The sequence below is a fragment of the Callorhinchus milii genome, unplaced genomic scaffold (genome assembly GCF_018977255.1).
Source record: "Callorhinchus milii isolate IMCB2004 unplaced genomic scaffold, IMCB_Cmil_1.0 Scaffold2, whole genome shotgun sequence".
In the NCBI taxonomy this organism is placed as follows: domain Eukaryota; kingdom Metazoa; phylum Chordata; class Chondrichthyes; order Chimaeriformes; family Callorhinchidae; genus Callorhinchus; species Callorhinchus milii.
The window spans coordinates 68,466,839-68,472,919 of NW_024704743.1; the positions used below are offsets into that span (position 1 = coordinate 68,466,839).

Consider the following 6,081-nt stretch of genomic DNA (forward strand, 5'->3'; position numbering starts at 1 on the left):
GTGCTCTGCTTGGCAGTAAACCAAAATGTTTCACAAACCCATCCTAAAAAAGAAAATCCCAAGATTTATCATTCTGTTTGTATAATGAGTGGAGGATAGAAGCTTAAGTTATGTTTGGCAATAATATTTTCAAAAAATCCAAAGAGACGCAGGGATTGTTGTTTGTTTCTAGAATTGGGCATGTCTAGATTTGAACAATTGGAAGCATGCTTTCTTGGAAACCCAGTTTCAAGTCATAAGGAATTTTAAAAGAAGAAACTAATTTCAGACACTGAAATACTATATGCTGTCTCCTCACCTCAGACGCTGACAGCATCACCATCCATGGCTGCACACTCCACCTTGCTAAGCCAGTCCGGAACCTTGGGGTCTTGTTTGACCCTCAACTATCCTTTCTACCCCACATCTGCACCATGACCTGCTCTCCCTTCCCCCACCTCCGCAACGTCGCCCGGCTCCGACACTGTCTCACACTGCAGGCGCTGAAACCCTCATACATGCTTTCATTACATCGGGACTCGACTATGCAAACTCACTGTTTGTCAGCCTCCCAACTCCTCCCTCATTAGGCTGCAGATCATCCAGAACTCTGCAGCCTGTGTCCTCTCCCGCACTAGGCTCCGCGACCCTATCACCCCCATCCTTGCCCAACTCCACAGGCTTCCCATCACACAGAGGATACAGTTCAAGATCCTGGTCCTCACCTTCAAAGCCCTCCACGGTCTTATTCCCACTACCTCTGCGATTTCTAACCCCCTACCATCCTGCTGGAAGTTGTAGTGAGGATATATATCTCAGAAATGTGACCCTGGTGGTTGCTCCACCAGAAATATTTGATGAATTTGAAGATATCACTAGGATCTTAACAAACAAGTCATACATTTCCCTTAACTTAATAAATGTTCCAGGGATCCCATTTCCAACAAGTGCTGGTTAACTTTGTGTTTGAATACTGCTTCACAAAGTACTGACTTCCAGGTAACTAAACTTCTAAGAGTTTCATGGGAAGGAGGAATGAGTTTGTGAAGTTTGATCACTGCTTTTTTTTTGGACTGTTCCAGAATATTTGAGGTGCAGCTGTCACCGTTTTGTGTTTCTGGCATAAATACGGAATTCTGGTTTATGAACTAACATTTCTTGTGGTGCTGCTCCAGTCAAGCTCTTGTACAATGCTATAAACAGGCCGTTATCGCTATAAGCAAACTATATGACTTTAATTGTGAGATCAGAACTAAAATGATATGGTTTAACTTTTAAAAAATTCAGGTGAAGCTCTTGATTTTATTTTTAACCAAGTGATTCAGTATTTTTTTTTTTTTTTAAATTGTATTGAGTTTGGTACAGTTTGAGATGAACAATTATTCCATTGGAAAGCAATGCTTTCAGGGAAACCCTCTTCCATGGGGATTAGGTTCAAATCTACACCTATCAGATGTCTCCTTGGGAGAAGTAAGTGACGTCTCAGCTAACGTATGGTAATGAAACATCGGATTCTTCTGTTAATCCTCTGTGACAGTCACAATAACTTAGTTCCTAATTTGGGTACAAAAATTATTCCAGCACACTGTTGATGATGGACCAGCAAGTCTGTCTTATTGGCAGGACTTGGAGGAGCAGACCAATCATTGAGGGTAGGATTCTTCTCTCTCAGCTTCTATTAACCTTAATGGGTAAAGTGATCCGATCCAGACAAGCAGTGAGAAATTTGCCAATGTTCACAATAACGAACTCCAGGATTTTAACAGGTTAAACTCCAGCAACACTTCAAATCACACTCTGATATCTCCAAACCTTACTACAATATTCTACTTCTGAGTAGATCCCAGACTTTGAGGACCAGTGAACTTGTCAAATATGAAAAGTATAGCAACACTTTCAAGAAGATTTTCATTCTTCTACCTGATTTTCCAGTCACAGTTCCCAGTTTGGATGTAAGTGGTGCCAAATCACATTTGCAACTGATGCCTGGAGCTGGTGGGCAATCTCATACCTAAATGTTTCAGAAGACTTAATGAATTGCTCTTCTTAGAGCTGATGATACCTCAGGGTTTGTCCACCCACTGTTGAGTTCTGCCGTGTCTGACCATTTTGATTTATTCATTGCTTGACTTCCAAATGAACTTGTCAAATATTCTGTGAAGATTTTTAGCATGAATACAGAGAATATCATTACAGATCACATGCTACTAATCACTATTGAAGGCAAAAAGCAGCATTGGCCCTAGGCAACCTTACTCAGATGTCAGCCTGGCTCAGTTGTTAATACTCTTGCCTCTGAAGCAGAAGCTTGGGTGTTCTCAAGACTTTCACACTCACCATTTGAGGCTGACACTAATGCAGGGATTTCCAAGAAATGGCCCGCAAAACACCTGCACCAGTCCAGGCAAGTCCTCACCAAAGCTCCAGTAGCGACCGAGCCGCGATACCCATGGCACGGCCATGAATAAAGAGAAATTCAATGAAGAAAAATGTATTTGTTGGTCAACCATAAAGGTTGGCGACCACCGCTCTAATATTTTATGGAGTGACTCTGCGTCTGACAGAGGTGCTGTTCTTTGGATGAAACATTAAACCCAGGTCCAGTCTGTCTTTTTTGGACAAACGGTATAGATACATGGCACTGTTTGAAAAGAGAGGGAAGACTATCCTGACCAACAATCCCCCAGAGAGAAACTGTGGTTGGTCACTTCATGACTGTTTGTGTGACATTTCTGTGTACAAATTGGTTACTGGGTTTGCCTACAAGTACATAGCCATTACACTTTATAGAAAAACACTTTGTGTAATGCTTTAAGATATTATAACATGTTAAGATGCTATATAAAAGGCAAGATTATTTTTATTTAACTCCTTGGATGAAGATTACAATAAGGCACATATTTATCAGGACTTGCATACTGTCTTCTGAGGAAGTGGAGGCTTACCAGTTATGCCACAGGAAGGTGGTTTCACAATGAAAATTGGGAAGCGCCTTGGGATACAATGTCATTTTGTATTGTATTGAAACTGGGATACCATTCACTCTCCAGAGGCTATGAAAAAACTAAGGAACTGGACTTCATGACCATAAATGTTATGGTTTAAAATTACATGACAATCAGAACCCAGGTTGCTGTCATTGTCACAATGTTATATCTTCTCAATTCTTTTGTTCTTTTTCCTCAGCACTTCAAACAGGTAGAACTACCACTCAGTGAGTAAGAGTGTGTGTCTGGCTATACGTAGGAGAATAATGTCAATATTCCCATGTTTTTCATGCTGAGTTGTGTTGTACACCAAAAAAAATGCAGAGATCTCCTGCTACCTGCTATCCACCAAGCGAGGCCTCAAACCTGCACTTGTCAGATGTCTAATGATCAAGTCATGACTGTCCTCCTTATGGGAAAGCTAACTATGCTCACATGGGTCTGAATTGTTTCAAAAGTGATGTGCTTGGCAAAAGAATATCAGAATTTAGTATATCTTTAATAGTGGTCTTAGTAGTCCAGTAATCCAGTTACTGAGCCAAATAGATCTGCAATATTCCGAGGCACTTTGATTTTTTTTGGTGAGTGAGGTTAGGCCTGCGCACCCCCATTAATCAAATTCAACCAAACATGTTCCACCTAGGGTACAAGGTTGGTCCGACAGACAAGCACCAATTCCCCCCCCAAAACTCTTCTAGGCCTTAAATTGTCAAATGACAATGCAAGCCTGAAACCTGTCTTCACCACCCGAGGAAGTCAGGTAATGGGATGGGCTCTCTGGCAGGGCAAACCCAGCCTGAGCCTTGTGACCAAGTGCTCAAGTGAGCTTTAAGTTCCAGGATCTCTGCTTCCTCTTTGTGTGGGCAGATCACACTCCTCAGATGGGAAGTACTGCAATACCAATCTCAACCAACAGGGGATTGAAAGCAAAGGTTCAGTCCCTCCCATAATAATAATAATAATAATCCTTTCATCTGATATAGCGTCTTATCACGTCTTCGAGATGTCTCAAAGCACTTCACAGAATATACTGTAAAGTAAATTGACTGTATATTTTGTGGGCGAAATATTGCAGCCAATTGCGTACAGCATTGTCCTACAAACGGTCATGGATTGAGTGACCAATTTACTTTTTTTTGAAGGGATTATTACTACCGGAAAAGCGATCCGCCACTCGACTAACAACTAGGTTCCTACTTACTGCTAGGTAAACAGTGGCGGGTGGAGTAAGGAAATATGCTCAATGTTTCGCCTGCCCCAGAAATGAACCCAGGTCTCTCACTTGCGAGGAGAGTGCTCTAACCATTGATCTACAGGACTCCACCCATAATGCCCCAGTTATGGGTGAGAGTCTGTCATCGTAACCAACACAAGCGAATCTGAAAAGGAGAACTTTTCTGGCATTGCTAGCACAAGGGGTAACTGATAAGAACAGATACTACACTTGATCCTAGCCAAAAGGCCGCAACATTTTGATGATAGACCAGCCAGCCTGGCTTGTTAGCAAGACTTTGAGGAGCAGACCAGGAGCTGACTGTGTATAGGTGTGTGTATGCATGGGGCAGTAGTTGGGGAAGAGGGTGGGGACTCTTCTCACTCTCCTCCCATTAACCTTGCAGGCCATTGATGTGAAAACCACTGTTTCAAATCCAAGGATTATTATTATTATTATTTTGAATGAGATGTTAAACTGATCTCCTGGCTCTGCTTGTTGAGATGGATCCTAAACACCTCATGGCACTATTTTGCAAGAGGAGGAACTTGACTGTATATTTTGTGGGCCATCCTACTTATGGCTGTTACTAGGACCTTTCCAGTACAAATCACCATTGTGTTTACCCACAATTACTAACACTTTACGTAATGGCTAGTAAAATATTTTAAGATGTTTAGTGTGGAAAGTTTAGTATGGAGTCCTGTAGCTCAGTGGTTAGAGCACTCGCTTTGCAAGTGAGAGACCTGAGTTCAATTCCAGGCAGAGGGCGAAATCTTGGGCAAGTTTCCTTACTCCACACACCTAATAATAATCCCTCCNAAAAAAAACAATAATAAATTGGTCATTTTCAATCCATGAATGTTTGTGGGACATTGCTGTGCGCAATTGGCTGCTGCGTTCGCCCATAAATATACAGTCAAATTCACTTTACAGTATATTCGGTGAAGCGCTTTGGGACGTCTAGAAGACATGAAAAGCGCTATATCAAATGCAAGGATTATTATTATTATTATTAAAACCATTGTAAAAATGTAAGTTCCTACAGCATTAATATCAATTGTGGATAGACTTAATTGTATTTCTATTACACAGCTTGAAGCACAAAACAATGTTTTAAATTGTTCCTAGAGTGTATTTATAATGCCAATCTGAACACTACTTTATGCTTAAAGGAGAACATTACAAAAGAGCAATTATTTTCAAAGTAAGCCAGTATTGAACCTGAGGCACAACATTTTATATAGTCTTAGGCTGATTTGGGTATTCTTAAGCAAGGTGGTGGTAAGACCATTTCATTATAAAATGTAAGCACTCAAGACTACTATTCATTCACACACATGTATTTATATCAGATTGGAGTTTTTAATGTATTTAAATAGCATTGAAACTAATCATTCACTGTGGCATTGTTGTAATGCAGAGAGATTCTCTTAGCTGATGATCCCTACCAACAACAATAACAACAACAAAATTACATTTATAGAGTGTCTTTCACATCAGGAGGATGTTCCAAGGCGCTGGACAGTCAGGGGTCAGGATCAGAGCATGGGGGAGGGGTGAGGGAAGGCAGAGAGTTGGGAGGACGACTGAAGGCAGGATCAAAGAGGATGGCCTTGAGAGCGGCCTTGAAGGAGGCAAGGGAGGAAGGGAGGCAAAGGGACTGTGGGATGGAATTCCAGAGTGTGGGGGCAGAGAGGCTGAAAGCTCGGCCACTGATGGTAGGGTGGGTCGGGCGGGAGACATGGAGCAGGCCTGAGCCCGAAAAGCCCAAAGCCCAAAATATAGCTGTTGTACATGAGCTAGCCGTTTGGTAGAGTAATTACTTCATCAAAATGTGGTGGACAGATTCAATTTTTCTTTGCTTAGCCGAGTGTCTGACACATTGGGAAACCATGCTTA

At 41.7% G+C, this 6,081-nt stretch overlaps 1 pseudogene; it reads right to left on the reverse strand.

Moving 5' to 3' along the window:
• Nucleotides 1-4,274: 4,274 nt before the first annotated feature.
• LOC121848174 lies at nucleotides 4,275-4,437 on the reverse strand (annotated as a pseudogene).
• Nucleotides 4,438-6,081: the final 1,644 nt, after the last annotated feature.